The sequence below is a fragment of the Gracilinanus agilis genome, chromosome 6, assembly GCF_016433145.1.
Source record: "Gracilinanus agilis isolate LMUSP501 chromosome 6, AgileGrace, whole genome shotgun sequence".
Lineage (NCBI taxonomy): Eukaryota > Metazoa > Chordata > Mammalia > Didelphimorphia > Didelphidae > Gracilinanus > Gracilinanus agilis.
The window spans coordinates 88,672,715-88,690,789 of NC_058135.1; positions in this window are offsets into that span (position 1 = coordinate 88,672,715).

Consider the following 18,075-nt stretch of genomic DNA (forward strand, 5'->3'; position numbering starts at 1 on the left):
ATCCTTCCTAAAACATGGTAGTTAGAACTGACATTATCCCACTGAAATTAGAATACTCAGTACCATAGTTTAAGAGCAGTAAGAGATCTTAAGTATCAGATAAGCAAACAGACCATGAAAGGCAAAATGACTTCTCCCCAGGTAATACATTTTAGAACTTGGCTTTGAATTTAGTTCCTCTAATCCACTTGTTTTGCTCTTGCTTCAGAACTACTTCAAATTTCTTCTTTTGAAAAATATTAATAGGCTTTCCTTTAACTCAAGTTAATCGAAGCTTTCTCTAACTATCGCCTTGAAAGAACAATAACTGAAAAAAAAAAAGAGTTTACTAGATTCTGGTTTAGTTACTTGGAGTAAATATTTCAGAGGGCTTCCATAAAAAGATGGCTTTTACCAGGACTAGATTAGTCTACAAAATGAAGAAGGGATGATTTTTTTTGAAGAAAGTAAGGTATTGGGGGGAAAATTCATACACCTATGTATACAGCCACTTCTTTTAATCAAATTCACATAATTGAACACAAAAATCATAATATGATTAAAAGAACATGGATTTTAAATTCTGAAGACCCCGATTTGGATTCTAGCTTTGTCACCTACCAACTATATGGCTATCCCTCTGACCCTTGGTTTTCTCATCTGTAAAATAAGGGTAGTTAACTAGATTATTTTTAAGGGCCTGTTCAGCCTGGAGTATATGAAATCTTTACTCTTTCCCCAGCTTTTAATACTGACGAATATAGATTTAGGCTATTTGGCTTATCTTGGGAAATCCAATTGGAAAGCATCCATAATAACAGGTGGCCCAGCTGTGGATTAGCTCCTGTTATAAAAAAAACAATTCATGTTTTCCCACTGCGTTCACTATTCATGTTGTGATCATTGTCTTAAATATCCTAATCTGAAATGAACTCCCATCTCTCCCCTGTTGAGAAAAAATAAAGGGAAGGAGTTTTGAGCCATATTATTTTCTCTTGGATTTTAAGTAGGAAATGAAACTTTTGTCCTAGGCCAAAATGACTAGCCAATTAAAGTTTGGGTCTAGGTTTCACTAGACAGTTAAGAATTCTAGGAGAATGAAACTAGGGTAGAAGGTAAGAAGGAGGCCATTTCTAGATTCTCAGGTAATGTATGTTTTTAAGCTTGAGACTTATTGGGCCTTTTAGGATACCTGTTTTTGCTAATACTGCTTTCATGAATCAAACCTTAGGAAAGAGAAGAAAGTCCACATCAATGGCACAGAGTACAAGTCACTTAACCTCCATAGAAACTAATTTCTTCATCCATCACAGAGGAAATAATGATCTTTTCAGTTTATGTGGCTCAATTAAGTTAAATAATTAAAATGAGGTACATAAAGCAGTTTGAAGTTCTCAGGAAAAGGTAATGGGGAACTTTTCTTATTGCTTAGAAAAATGGAGAACTATTAATGGAGGGAAATGAATTTTTCTCTCCTCTTATTAATTACCTGTGTATTAGCCATGCATTCATACCTGTCCAATATTTCCTATGCCATGAAGAATTAAGGCAGGAAAAATTCTTTTTACTGATTTCTAATCACCCTTTCTTCTCCCAGGTCTCCACTGTCAATCTTTACTGTGTCCAATTTTTCATCATCTTTCATGCCTAGCATTATTTCTTTCATTGAGAAATAATAAATTGGTGAACATTGCTGTCATTTTTTTTTAAATTACACTGATTCCTTTTGGGAGATGTATACTGCTCCATCAATTAATGTGTATTAAATAAAATATCAGAATTTAGCTATTGATTTTATACTTGGATTTTCTTATACTATTGGATGTAGGTGGGCACACACTGCTCTTCCTTGAAATGGAAGAATATCAAAGGAGTGTTTTCCTATTTCTATCATATAATGTTTTTGCCTTTTGACATAATTTGATCACATGTCTATCCTGATTAATTAGAACTGTAGCTGGTAATTTCCCACAGAATATGTTCTGAAAACAGTTATCAATTCAGTTGTGAAGACAGTGATTTTCCTAAGCAGAGGTCTAACTATTCCATTCTCCTGCTTATGAACTTAGCTGGCTCCCAACTCTTTCTTGGGTCAAATCTCAATTTCTATAGCATTGAAAGCCCTTTAGAATTTAGGTCGAGTCTACTTTCCTGGGCTTATTGTGCAAAATTCTCCTTCAAGACTTGCCAACTTGTGTATTTGAGACTTTTCATATCCAGGTATTATACCTTTTTTAACAGATGGCCCCAAAGGTCTAAAGAACAAGCATTCCTCACCTTTGCCTCTTAGAATCCTAACTTCTATGTTCTAAGACAATTCAAATGCTCTCCCCTTCCAGAGAAAGAACTGTTGGAGTAGGAATGCAGATGAAAAAGTATGATTTATCGCTTGTTTATTTGGGTATAGGATTTGGAGTTGTGATTTATAAGATTATTCACTTAAAAAATGAAGAATATGGAAATATTTATTGTGTGATAATACATGTATAACCTGAATTGAATTGCTTGTCCTCTTTGGGAGGGGGGAGGGAAGAAGAGAAGGAGACAATATGGATCATATAACTTAAGAAAACTTATGTAGAAATTTGTCATTAAATTAAAAAAATTTAAATTAAATTTAAAAAAGAATCCTAACTTCCTGCAAGGTTGAGGTCAAGTACCACCTTCCTACCTTTCCTGATGTTTCTAGATGTTAGTATTTTCTACCCCAGAGAATTCCTTTGTATGTATTTTGCATTAATTTCTGTGTTTATAATGTTCTCTCTTCTCCTCACACCACTCAATCCCCTCCTCAAGGTAAGCCTCTACTTTTTTGGTTTTGTCTTTGTAGCCTCAGAATTTAATGTAGTGTCTAAAATATAATTGGTTCTTAATAAATATTTATTGATGGGCTTTGGATTTTTTGTTTTATCAAATTTGAAAGGTAACTTTTCCAATGATGTTTTTTAGTAGTAAATCAATTTTTGCCTCTAGTGAAAGTTTGTGTAGTCAGAATTGTTCCTGACTTTCTGTTCGTTAATGTGTTTTCCAGAAGGGACCAGACACATGTTTTGCATGTTTTATAAATGACAATGAAAGAGAGCACCAAGGATTAGTGACTGTTTGAAGTTCAGTTCTCCATATTACCTTCCTCTCTGGTTGAAGATTGACAACATCCTAAAAAAAGTAGTCTGATAGTGGCTCTCAAGAGTGTGCTAGCTAACTTTTCATACTGACCACGAACCATTCACCCATTTCCTGGAAAGGAAGGTTGTAGACACTGAAAGGAAAATAGGGGATAGAATGCTAGGTTTTAGCTGCACAATGATGCACTTGGAGGGAGTCTGGTAACAAGGAAGGATCATGATTACATATGTTGCTATCCCATGAAACCTAGCTTAAGTTTTTAAATCCAAAGAGATTAGATTATTGGTTATGATTATATATGCATTTGACTTAATTTGTTTTTGCTGGTAATGGTTTTCTCTGATTGGCTTATAAAAATAATGAATTAGAAACCCACATGATTGTAATTATTGTGTAGATTAGTTACATTAGTTATTAGTTTACTTCGTAGATTAGTTATTAGCTGTATTAGAATTAGAAGAGAAAAATTCTCTGTGTATGACAATTTCAGGAATACTAAAATAATCATTTCAGAGGTATGTGACAGAAATGAGCAATCCTTAATTGTTTCTTTTGTTTTGACTTGGCGCCAGTCCAATGGAGTATTTATTAAGTTGTGAATGTCCTTGAAATATGACAGAAAAAGAATCAATTTGAAACTGTAAAGTACGTTGTAAGGTCAATTATTATAAACTAGGACAAACCTAATTAAACCATTGCCACAAAACACTCTTGGGGATTAAAGTGTAAATCATAAACATAGATGATGGTAAAGAAGAGTTATGGAGTCTACAATATATCATTCTCCTATTATGTGAAATTATAGAAAGGAAGCCAGTATTTGAAAAGTAATTTCCACTTGTAATTCCAGTGTTCAATGGTTTGTACTATGGAAAGCTAAAAATCAAGTCCAATGATGTGTGTACGTATATATATATATATATATATATATATATATATATATATATATATATATATATACAGAGAGAGAGAGAGAGAGAGAGAGAGAGAGAGAGAGAGAGAGAGATTTTTTGTGTGATATATACCGTCATGGCCCAACAATGTTTTATGCTTTTGCCTTGAGGTAAAATGTTACTTTAAAACTATTTTATTTTTTTTTCATTTACATGTAAATAATGTTAACATTTGTGTGCTAAAATAATGAATTCCAAATTTTCTCACTCCCCTCCCTACCTCCTCCCTGAGATGGTAAAAAATATATTTTTAAAGAAAAGATTTGAAGATATTTGGATACAGTGAAAGGAGAAAAACAAATTCTTATTTCCATGGGGAGAAGTAGAAAAGCAAGCATTTTTTTCTAAAACAAAACAAAACAAAACAAAAAGCAACCCTTACCTTTTTTTTTTTTTTTTTCATAGACTTCATCCTAAGTCTCAGTTCCAAGGTAGAAGAAAGGTAAGGGCTAGGCAATCATGGTTAAGTGACTTGCCCAGGGTCATGTAGGTAAGAAGTGTTAGAGGCCACATTTGAACCCAAGGCTTCCTATCTCCTGTCCTGGACCCGGTTCTCTATTCACCGAGTCACGTATGTGCATTTCTTAAACACCTACTCTGTGCCAACCACTATGCAAAGTTCTATACTATTAATACTGTCTCATATGATCCTCACAACAACCCTGGCAAGTAGGTGCTATTATGATCTCCATTTTACAGTTAAGAAAACTGAGGCAAATGGAGATGAACTGATGTTTCCCATGGTCCCACAGCTAATAGATGTCTGAGACCTCTTGACATGAAGTTCAGCATACTACCTACTATGCCACTAGCTTTCTCTAAAAGAAGGAAATTATTTGCTTCCTTTGCTATAACAGTGATACTTGAGGTAATCATCACAGAGTCATTCCCCTTCTCCCCACCTCCCCCAAATGGAGGGAAGGATAGGGTGGTGTGGAATTCTTACTAGCCTGTTAATGCTGGGAGTCAAATAATTGTCACTAGGATTGTGGAAGCATTTTGGAAAACTATTTAAAATATATTTAATTAAAATCAGTATATTCAAGAACAAATGGCTAAATATAACAGAGATAGACTTCTTTTGTATATGCCTTAAAATGCATTTTTTATGTACATGTGTATTTAGAACTTTAACATATGTAACTGGTTGACTTTTAAGGAAATGTTGAAATTAAAGTTTAGTGAATTTTAAGCCTATGAAATCCAAACATGTTTCGAATAATATGGACTTGCCCTTTTAATATTTGGTAAAATTTGATTTAGAATAGGTGTTTTGGGGGCAGCTGAGTGGCTCAGTGGATTGAGAGTCAGGCCCAAGATAGGAGGCCCTGGGTTAAAATTTGACCTCATATACTTCCTAGCTGTGTGACCTTGGGTGAGTCACTTGACCCCATTGCCTAGCCCTTACCACTCTTCTGCTTTGGAACCAACACACAGTATTGACTCCAAGATGGAAGGTAAGGGTTTAAAAAAAAAATTAGGTGTCTTTCTCAAATGTGCCTTCTTAAACACTTAAAATGATTGGCATCTCACTGTTTCAGCAATCTTTATTTTTTCTCTAAATCAGGAATCCAGTATTTCTTTCACATTTTCACTTTTCTCCATGATTGCAAAAAATATCAGTAGAACAAATGCATTTTGTTCAGTCTTTGTGTTTGGAAACAACTATAATTGAGAGAAGTTTTGATTCAGTCATTTAGCTATAGCGATAGACCGTGTTGTGTTCCTGTTCTGTACTCCAAAATATTCCGACAAAATGAAATTTATTTTTATAAGCCTTTGTGATCCTTTCTGATCTGGGACAGATAATGGAACAGTCGAGGCTACTATCCTCAATTCCAGGAGAAAGGCAACTACATCTTACCTTTTATCTTTTTCAGGGCTTAGCACAATGTTCACTACACAGCAGGCACCTCCTACATATTTGAATTTTCAAATTCAAATTCATTTGTGATTTCCCTAACCAGCTGATTTTCATTAAAGATCTGGCCCTTTCTCCTTTGTCTCATTTTCCACATCAGTGAAGGCAATAATTTGCCAATCATGGATTTATCCAGCATGGAGTATACTTGATGGAGTCACTCTGAGAGATAAAAAACTGTCTGGATTACTTTATTCATTCATCCCTATTTGTGAATGATGACACTTAAAATTAATTCTTATCACTGGAGCTTATTAAACAAACATTTCTTCCATCATTAAAATGTTGAAGTATAACTTTCATTTCTTATCTTCTAAAATGCAAAGTATCCTTCTGTTGTTAAGACATCATACTATATACTGCCCTTGGCTAGTGATGAAATTGGTATCATGTCCCATTGACCTTTGACTTGCTCGTATTCTCTCATTAACTGAACGGACATACAAATGTTGGCCACATCTGTAATTTTATGTAACTTGCCCCCCAAAAAGCAAGTCTCTTTGGTTTTTATCTTTGTATCTTGAGAATTTGTTTGTTGATATGTGTTGGATTTTTTGTTTATCAATTTTGAAAGATAACTTTCCCAATGATTTTCTTTTAGTAGATAATCATTTTCTTTGCCTCTAGTGAATGTTCATGTAATCACACTGTTGAACTGACCTTCTTCATGTTACTCTTTCCTCCAGAAGGGACCAGATATAAGTTTTGCCTGTTTCATAAGTGACAGTGAAACAGAGCATTAAGGATTAGTGACTTTTAGAAGTCCAGTTATCCCTATTACCCTTCTCTAAATAGCATAATGTTACTTTTTAATGTAGTTGAAAATGGCTTCCTTCTTAAAGGATAATAGAGCAACAAACCATAATACAGGATGAAGACGCTGAATATTCTAACTCATATTTTCAGAGATGGTTGCTACCAATTTTGGTATTGTGGGCTAGCTATTCTAGATGTGCCTGGGAGTAAAAGCATGAAATATGTCCAAAATAAAATTAACCTTTTTAGGTAGACTCAAACTATAGGAGGAGAGTTTTCACNATATATACAGAGAGAGAGAGAGAGAGAGAGAGAGAGAGAGAGAGAGATTTTTTGTGTGATATATACCGTCATGGCCCAACAATGTTTTATGCTTTTGCCTTGAGGTAAAATGTTACTTTAACACTATTTTATTTTTTTTCATTTACATGTAAATAATGTTAACATTTGTGTGCTAAAATAATGAATTCCAAATTTTCTCACTCCCCTCCCTACCTCCTCCCTGAGATGGTAAAAAATATATTTTTAAAGAAAAGATTTGAAGATATTTGGATACAGTGAAAGGAGAAAAACAAATTCTTATTTCCATGGGGAGAAGTAGGAAAGCAAGCATTTTTTTCTAAAACAAAACAAAACAAAACAAAAAGCAACCCTTACCTTTTTTTTTTTTTTCATAGACTTCATCCTAAGTCTCAGTTCCAAGGTAGAAGAAAGGTAAGGGCTAGGCAATCATGGTTAAGTGACTTGCCCAGGGTCATGTAGGTAAGAAGTGTTAGAGGCCACATTTGAACCCAAGGCTTCCTATCTCCCGTCCTGGACCCGGTTCTCTATTCACCAAGTCACATATGTGCATTTCTTAAACACCTACTCTGTGCCAACCACTATGCAAAGTTCTATACTACTAATACTGTCTCATATGATCCTCACAACAACCCTGGCAAGTAGGTGCTATTATGATCTCCATTTTACAGTTAAGAAAACTGAGGCAAATGGAGATGAACTGATGTTTCCCATGGTCCCACAGCTAATAGATGTCTGAGACCTCTTGACATGAAGTTCAGCATACTACCTACTATGCCACTAGCTTTCTCTAAAAGAAGGAAATTATTTGCTTCCTTTGCTATAACAGTGATACTTGAGGTAATCCTCACAGAGTCATTCCCCTTCTCCCCACCTCCCCCAAATGGAGGGAAGGATAGGGTGGTGTGGAATTCTTACCAGCCTGTTAATGCTGGGAGTCAAATAATTGTCATTAGGATTGTGGAAGCATTTTGGAAAACTATTTAAAATATATTTAATTAAAATCAGTATATTCAAGAACAAATGGCTAAATATAACAGAGATAGACTTCTTTTGTATATGCCTTAAAATGCATTTTTTTATGTACATGTGTATTTAGAACTTTAAAATATGTAACTGGTTGACTTTTAAGGAAATGTTGAAATTAAAGTTTAGTGAATTTTAAGCCTATGAAATCCAAACATGTTTCGAATAATATGGACTTGCCCTTTTAATATTTGGTAAAATTTGATTTAGAATAGGTGTTTTGGGGGCAGCTGAGTGGCTCAGTGGATTGAGAGTCAGGCCCAAGATAGGAGGCCCTGGGTTAAAATTTGACCTCATATACTTCCTAGCTGTGTGACCTTGGGTGAGTCACTTGACCCCATTGCCTAGCCCTTACCACTCTTCTGCTTTGGAACCAACACACAGTATTGACTCCAAGATGGAAGGTAAGGGTTTAAGAAAAAAATAGGTGTCTTTCTCAAATGTGCCTTCTTAAACACTTAAAATGATTGGCATCTCACTGTTTCAGCAATCTTTATTTTTTCTCTAAATCAGGAATCCAGTATTTCTTTCACATTTTCACTTTTCTCCATGATTGCAAAAAATATCAGTAGAACAAATGCATTTTGTTCAGTCTTTGTGTTTGGAAACAACTATAATTGAGAGAAGTTTTGATTCAGTCATTTCGCTATAGCGATAGACCGTGTTGTGTTCCTGTTCTGTACTCCAAAATATTCCGACAAAATGAAATTTATTTTTATAAGCCTTTGTGATCCTTTCTGATCTGGGACAGATAATGGAACAGTCGAGGCTACTATCCTCAATTCCAAGAGAAAGGCAACTACATCTTACCTTTTATCTTTTTCAGGGCTTAGCACAATGTTCACTACACAGCGGGCACCTCCTACATATTTGAATTTTCAAATTCAAATTCATTTGTGATTTCCCTAACCAGCTGATTTTCATTAAAGATCTGGCCCTTTCTCCTTTGTCTCATTTTCCACATCAGTGAAGGCAATAATTTGCCAATCATGGATTTATCCAGCATGGAGTATACTTGATGGAGTCACTCTGAGAGATAAAAAACTGTCTGGATTACTTTATTCATTCATCCCTATTTGTGAATGATGACACTTAAAATTAATTCTTATCACTGGAGCTTATTAGACAAACATTTCTTCCATCATTAAAATGTTGAAGTATAACTTTCATTTCTTATCTTCTAAAATGCAAAGTATCCTTCTGTTGTTAAGACATCATACTATATACTGCCCCTGGCTAGTGATGAAATTGGTATCATGTCCCATTGACCTTTGACTTGCTCGTATTCTCTCATTAACTGAACGGACATACAAATATTGGCCACATCTGTAATTTTATGTAACTTGCCCCCCAAAAAGCAAGTCTCTTTGGTTTTTATCTTTGTGTCTTGAGAATTTGTTTCTTGATATGTGTTGGATTTTTTGTTTATCCATTTTGAAAGATAACTTTCCCAATGATTTTCTTTTAGTAGATAATCATTTTCTTTGCCTCTAGTGAATGTTCATGTCATCACACTGTTGAACTGACCTTCTTCATGTTACTCTTTCCTCCAGAAGGGACCAGATATAAGTTTTGCCTGTTTCATAAGTGACAGTGAAACAGAGCATTAAGGATTAGTGACTTTTAGAAGTCCAGTTATCCCTATTACCCTTCTCTAAATAGCATAATGTTACTTTTTAATGTAGTTGAAAATGGCTTCCTTCTTAAAGGATAATAGAGCAACAAACCATAATACAGGATGAAGACGCTGAATATTCTAACTCATATTTTCAGAGATGGTTGCTACCAATTTTGGTATTGTGGGCTAGCTATTCTAGATGTGCCTGGGAGTAAAAGCATGAAATATGTCCAAAATAAAATTAACCTTTTTAGGTAGACTCAAACTATAGGAGGAGAGTTTTCACTGTAAACTGTCACTCAGCCCCACCCAGCCTGGAACTTCTGCTCTTGGTCTTGAATACAATAATTGTACATGAAAATATTTTAAATAATTTTCTTTAAGATATCAGGTGGCTGTTGCTATAAAGGCAGCTAGAGATTAGAGATGAGGCAGTGTTCAATCTTTCAGATTCTTATCAGTTAATTATTCTTGTTAACTAGGTGCTGAGCTCAGTTGTAAGCATTCTACTCTTAGCACCTTCAAACTTGAGTGACCTTGGACAAAGAACACTGACTACCTTACACAAGTTGGACCTCTGCTGATTCATCCTCTAAACCTTAGGACTAATCACTGAACAACGGGTGTGATGAAGATGATGATAACAACCATAATAAATCTATGTCCCTCATTTTTCATTTAAATAACATTCCTTTGCTATTTATCTTTTTATGTGTGTATAGGGTCCCCAAAAGTCTTATTGTAGTTTTAAGCTTTAATAGCAATAATGCTGCACTAAGACTTTTGGGATACCTTTCAATTCTGTCTTCCCCTGTCAAATCCATAAGCTTCTTGAAGAGAGGCACTATGTCTTATACTCTACTTGGAGTTTTCCAATCTAACACAACATTCTTGTCCATTGATAAATCAGTATTAGAGGATTTGATCACCCTTCGAGATAAAAAGGAAATTAAGCATTTAATATTCACCTCCTCTAAGAACTTAGGAGGAGACAATTACAGAAAAGGATAGGTAAACTAAGCTGATGACTTCATTTTCTGCCAGCTTTGTAGTCTTTCTCTTACTCCTTCACCCAAGTTGAATTGAGTGGTGTAGCAGCAGCATTCTTGGGATGCATACCTTTGCCCTACACCTGGCTTTATCCCCTTTCCCTCCACCTGATTTGCTGGTGAGTGGACATGTTTTTACTGTTATAATTCTGATAAAAAAAATGATTTGAACTCTGAAGCTCAACTGGCAGTAAAAGGAACTTGGTGTTACGGGAGAAAAATCTCCATTCTCAGTTCATGTCGTAGATACCTTTTGGAAAATGTATAGGTAAAAGTGCAGAAATTATTAAGGTAAAATCTAGGTTTTATTATTGGATCCAGGCATGGGTTCAGGCCTCAGAGAAAATCAGAACCCCTATTAGAAATTTCACAAGCAAAAATAAAAATAAAAATGATAAAAAAGTTTCATAAGCCCTCTTATAGACAGAATGATGTCAGAGTGACAGAGAAATAATTTCTTTACATAGTTCAAGCTTGTATATTCTCCTTAGCCCACAAAAGTCAAGGAGAAGCTAGATCTCTAATTCTATACTTCTGTTAATGTCATAAAAGTTGAACAAATTTAGAGTTTTGATCTCATACATCCCTTAAGGACACAAACCTTATCAAAGTCTAACGGTAAATTAAGTCACATTACAGATTAATTTACATTAAGAGTTTCATATATAAGTTGATTGAGGAATAGGAAGATTGACATACTGCCAAGGAGTCCAGGACAGTTGAAGTTCTTCCTCTAGCTTCTTATGTAAGGAATGGTTAAGGATTTAAGTACATTTTTAATATCCCATTGGGCAGGTTTTTGTTAGGTGAGGTTAAATTATTTAAACTAAAATTTGTAGAAGAAATGGCTCTGAGTTCTGAATAACAAAAGGACATTCTAAAAAATTCCTAACATTGGTAAGGTATTTCTTGTAACTGCTTTATGATTGCATACATTTATGCTCCAAGTTAACAGATAGTTTATAGTGAAAACTTGCTGGCTTTAGTAGTGCTATGAACAGTAAGCTGAGGCCAGAGGAAGTAGAATTACCCCTTTTGTTATCCCTAACATTTAGCACAGTGCTTGGCACATCGTAAGTGTATAATAAACACTTATTGCCTGCCTGCTGCTGAAATTAGAAGTTTGAAATAGCCCTGGAAAATAATAGAGGATAAGTCTAGTATAGAGAGACTTGCTGGCTCTTTGTACTTGAGAATGAATTTAAAAGAACAGCTTTTTAGTGGGTAACAATTTTCCAATCCACCCCATTCTATCTTTTAATTTAGATTTCAATGTGTTCATTAGTTTTTTTTTTAATTTCATTTATTTATTTGTTTGTTTATTCTATCTAGCTATTTCTTTTTAGGCATGAAGCTTGCATACTGAATGCCAAGACTTGTATAAACTCAAATGCCTCTTGAATCATACATACTCAAAGGGTCAAATGATCTGTGATCTCATAGAATGGGAGTTCCCTTCAATAGTGCAGAGGGTCATCCATCCCTGTCTGCCAATCTTGGGCATCTCTCATTCATGTCTTCTCATTAGCTGGCCACATGAGGACCAGTTTATATGCTGGAGGACCACTTTACTTATTTCTGACATTGTGAGGGTCCTAGAGGAACAACATTGTGGCTAAGCATCTATTATCCCTCTTTCCTGATACCTGACTAATACATCTTATTTTCCAATGAAACAGTTCCTTGATACTGTCTTTTACTATTGTTCTCCAGAATTCCTTGTTAGTTATATGTTGCAGACTGCTCATATCTACCATGTTTCCCTCTATTGCTCTCTGTGGGATACTCATTGTTAGATCTTTGGAGATATTTGTATTCCACGAGTCACTGCCATATAGCAACATTGAGAAAATGTTAGTAAGTATCAAAAAGATGAGTTTATTTTTGTTGGAAGCTTGGGGCCAGCAAAGGAACTCCTTAATTTCCCAAAGATAGTTTAGTTTAATCTTTTTTCCTGGCCAACTCTGGGCCTAATTAGCTATCCATCTGTATTGTCCAACCCAGATATACATACCAATGGACAAATTTACACTGTGTCCATCCAAAATATACATTGGAATCTGAACAATATACACTCTTTATCTACTTAGTCCTTCCTTTATAAATAAATGAATAGACCAAGTTTCTTTATGTGATTAGGGGAGCTCATCCAGGAGACTCCTCTACAAATAGAAGTGTCTAGAAAACCTTACCATCCAGAGGGAATCTGTCTTTAAACTGGACTCGGTGCTGTATCTTTCCCCCTCATTTCCTGGCACATAGTAAGCTCTATGTAAATGTTAGCTATTATCATTATCATCATCTCAGGAGTGAAACCTTTGTTGAGCATACATCTTGCTATTTTATGCCTCATCTGATATTTATTTTCAGGGGTTATTGAACAGGGTGAGTGCTATTATTTTCATCTAACAAGAATTCCAGAGTAATTTCGATATATGGATGAAAGACAACTTTTTTTAAATAATAAAATCCTGTAAGGCAGTGTATTGTTCTACTCAGTCAAATGCCTTTTCTCAATCAACAAATAATAAGCAAGAGATCTGATGTTTGCTCCATATTCTAGTTAATTGTGAAGTCATAAACATGTCTCATTGTTGAATACTAATTATGAAAACCTGATTGTTTCTTACTGAAACATTCATTAAAAATGTTCTCAATTTGTGTATAGGTGATTCACAAAGATTTTATAAGATTTAGAGACTGAAGCCATAGATCACTAGCTATTGATCTCTCCTTTTTTAATATCAGTAAGATCTGAAATTTTTCTAGAACTTTAATGTCTTCCTTGTGTAACAGTCCTTCCACACTCTCACAACCATGTCCCCTCTAACACAATCCTCTTTGTAAACCTTTGGCTATTTTTCCTATCTTCATAACTGTTATTACAATTTCTAGTTTCCTTATAAGACCATTCACTTCTATCATGTGTACATTTCCAGTGGTCCCCTTTGTTCTTTATAGATATAAGCTTATTATAATGACATTGGCATATCTTTCCCATTTTCTTCATGTTTCTGTTTGTAATCTAATTCAACATTATCATGGGCAACTATCTTTCTTTGTCAAATAAGTTGAATGTTTGTTAGCTAAGAAATTTTCTGTCCTCATTTGGTTTCCTTCTTGTGGCAATTAATTTATATTGATTAAATTTCTGGATAAAATTACTATAGTCATTATCAGTGTCACTTCTGTTGTCCATTTCCATCTTCAAAATTTTTTAATTATCTGAGTAGTTAAGAACAAATTGTTTCAATTATACACCAAAGCTTTGTCATTAATAACAATGTGTTTCTCCCTTTATTCCTCTGTTATTTTGGTCTTAGTTTTGGTGAGTTGATGATCTCAGTATACACAGAAAATTGAAATCTACATCATTCTCTGTAGTGTTATTTGGGCCTCACCGTAATCACCTATCAATTGTTTTCTGAAGAAAGGGTTCGTGATATTGAGACTTCTAGGTCAGCTTCTTTGTAATCTACTTGTCTTTAACCATTCTCATTCCTTCATCCTGTGCCATGCTTGATAATATCAAAATCAATCAGTAAATTTGAATTAAGTACCTACTAAATCATGTCTAGACTAGAGTCATTGATCGCTGCTGAAATTACAGAGTCAAGAATCAGATTGTTTCTGTCCTCAAAGTACTTGTATTCTCTTGGGGAAGGCAGCATATTCTTAATAAGCATGGATATGTTTATGTGTACACATACAAATATAGGGAGTTTGATGATTAAATTATCCTGAGACCGAATTTTGGGTATGTCAATTTATTGGATATATCAGGTTTATTAAGACAGTATTATAACTGATAAAATGACATATAGGTCTGTGACTCTCTTGAATGACCAAAGATCTTTAAGCCAGATTAGTACCTTAAGAGTTTTAGGAGCTCATTAATCAGCCCCCACCTAGAATATCCCAAGACATTTCTAATTGGTGGGTAGCTAATTAAGAGGTGATCTATCAAACCATCCATCTTTCTCCATCCCCACAAGTGGGCAGGTCAAGTATACAGGAAAATAACCTTTGTCCCCTTCATTTATTAACCGAATTTTACTAAAAATAGGAAGACATTCTTTGGGATTCCTAAGGGCAAAGAACATGCAAAATTCAGTAGACTGGATGGAATTTCTGACTCAGACCCAGACTCAGAACTACACAATAATTCTCCCTAACAAATAGGAATTGATTTAGGTCCTTCAACCTGCCTGAGATGAGAATTAATATTATATATGAAAAATAAATTTTCACAGGAGGGACGGCTAATCTGGGGGATCAGGCAGGCATGTAGAAAGTATGGTCTGAGCTGAGTTTTGAAAGTGACTCATTTTATTTAGTTGACTTTTACTTCTTAGGATAAGAACATATTTAAAAGGGTTAATAGTTCATATTTAGTGTTCTTGCAAAAATCTATTTATAGAGACCTGGAATTTTTATCATGTGACTCAAAAATTATTATTTACCTAGGGAGTCAAGGCAAGACTAGAAGAAAATCTGAGAGGGAAAAGATGTTACCCAGATATGACCTTTGTTCTACACAAGAGAAGTCAAGTTTTGTAATACAACAATTATGTGGCTCTTTCTGAGTAAAGTCTGACCTGTCACAAAGGATATGTTTCAAAGAGCAATAATAATATTTTTCTAGTTATCTTTAGTTAAATTTTCAATTCATGATTTAGGTCTTCCTGACTCTATCCATTATACTTGCTAACGCTTTTAAATTGAGTTCAAGTCCTGCCTCTGACATGTACCTGATATATTAACCATGGACAAGTCACTTAATCTGTTAGTGTCCCAGGCCCCTTACTAAACCTGGATCAATTAGAGATTAGTTCTAGATTAGTTTCTATATGGCATTAATGGAAGGAGCTTTTACATGGAGAGTCTACTATACAAATGAAATCACAGGCCCAGACTTGAAAACAACAGTTTTCCTGGTCCTAAAGACTTTGGGATTGTGATACAAACTCCCTTAGATGCTATCAAACTGGAGAAGAGATGAGCTGGGTTTCATCCAAGGCTTGACTTCATTAAGTATGGAGGCTTACTACACAAGGTGGGGGGTGAAGAAATTGGATTTCCATAAGTAGAGGAGGTATTCAAGCTGATAATAAAACTGATGCTCAAGATATTGGAAGGAGAAGATTGGTAGAATCTGTCCAGTTTCCAAGGTCCTTTGAGATGTCTATGTTCAACATAGATAAAACATGTATTTGGGGGTAATTTTTCCCCTTCTTGAATTTGAATGAGTTCAGCACTTTGGGAGTTTGCTAATGGCATTTCCACAATTACAGAAGACTAGTTTATGCCAATCCAATGGCTCACTGGACCTGCCTTAGATAGCAGAGAAATCTGTGGGTTTTTTTTTTAGAGTGATGTCTTAAAATTGTCACCCAACTGAGGTGACTAGATTGGCTGTCATCTAACTGGATGTTGGATTGCTATTCTAGCATGAGTTTGCTATACTTTATAGGCACCAGGATAATTTTATGAGTAAGTAAGTAGTCCTCCAGGGACAATGAATTAACATCCCAGTTTAGCAGTGGATGGGTCTCCATCATTAAACTGAATTATTGGTGACCTTGCTGCTTTTATAAGAGTTCATTTATTTAAACACACACACACACACACACACGCACACAAATATGCACACAAACATTACATGAGAGAGGAAAGTGAATGCTTCTATTAAAATTGGTTTCTTCTATTAGGAGCTACCACATAAGTTTGCAGCATCTCCCTCATAGAAATGGGATGAACCATAACCAGTATGGATTTTAGTTGGATGAAAAATTAAGCACAGAGATATTTTCTAGGTGTGCGACCCTGGTCAAGTCACTTAATTCCCATTGCCTAGAGGTAATACACTTTTCTGCCTTGGATCCAATTCACAGTATTGATTCTAAGATGGAAAGTAAGGGTTTAAAAAAATTAAGCATAGGACTGTTATTCCTTTTGATATACATGTATAATCCCATTCTTGTGGGTGGGAGGAGAGGAGAGGTTAGCAGAGATACGTTGCTTGGACAACATATAGGAAATAATTCATATTTTTAAATGACTAAGTATTGAAGATGTAGCAAAATCAGGAATTGTCTGTTAGACAGTTTTAGGAACCTTATCATTGAGCCATATATCTTCATTATGCGAGATATTGACTATCCATGGACTTTTCTCCTTTGATTTGCAAATGAGTGCCCTTTGTACTTAATGTACATTGAATCACCAGGGGAATTTAGAGTTGTATTTTACCACCTCTACCCAGATATTCACTAGTGTCCTGATTTCAAATCACCAACATGCTCTTCATTACAACGTCTGTTGTACTCATGAGAAGCCAAGGGCAGATGGTGGTGTGAAAAAAGAAACAATGCATTTAAAACCAAAGGGACATGAGTTTGAATGCCAGTGTTCTATTTGATAGCTATGTGACCTTGGGTAAGTGTCTTACCCTCTTCTGATCTATCTTTCCCATGTTTAAAATAAGAGGACTGAACCAGAGCAAGGCTTTTTAAACATTTTTGTGTGCGACAGTTCCCTCCGATAGTCCAGTAAAGCCTAGGGAATCCTCAGAATAACACTGGTCATTGATGTTATTTTTACAATCGTAATTGAAGGAAATTATTATTTCAGCTAGAGTTTAGTGAAAATAAAAGTAAATTTTTTTTCTAACCAAGTTGGACCCCCCCCTCCCTGCCAGTCTATTCACAACCTACAAGCTAAGAATCCCCGTGCTACTGATACAACCTATATCACACTATTTTACTGCCTCTGGGAGGAAGAGTAGAAAAAAGAGAGAGGGAGGGAAGGAGAGAATCTGGACTGAAAAATGTCATATAACAATGATCAAAAATTATTTCTAGGTGTAACTGAAAAAATTTTAAAAAAAGAACCCCTGCACTAAAATCTGTTAAGCCTATAAAAGTTTATCTTTGCTACTCACTTTTTTGGCCATATGTCCCGAAGGAGAGGGAGTCTCAGGTCAACAAATCCCTATTACTAAAAAAGTATTTCAATATTCTGCTTTAAAATTCATATGCTTGATATAACCACTAGGAAATGAAAAAAATTACATGAGGCTCGTGATGATTAATTAATGGTAGATCCTCTAACACGAAAAGCAGTGGAGAGGTGTGTTGCATGATTATGTTAACTCAAATTTATATAGCAATTACCAATTACAAGGCACTTTCCTTTCAGCCATCCCCATTTTACAAATGCTGGAAGTTATCTACTGGTAAGTAAGTCTTGGTCTTTTGAAGCAAAGTCCGGTCTTCTTTCTATTTATTCATTTATGTGTTCAGTAAGCATGTACAATGTGTAAATCACTATGCGAGGCACTGGAGA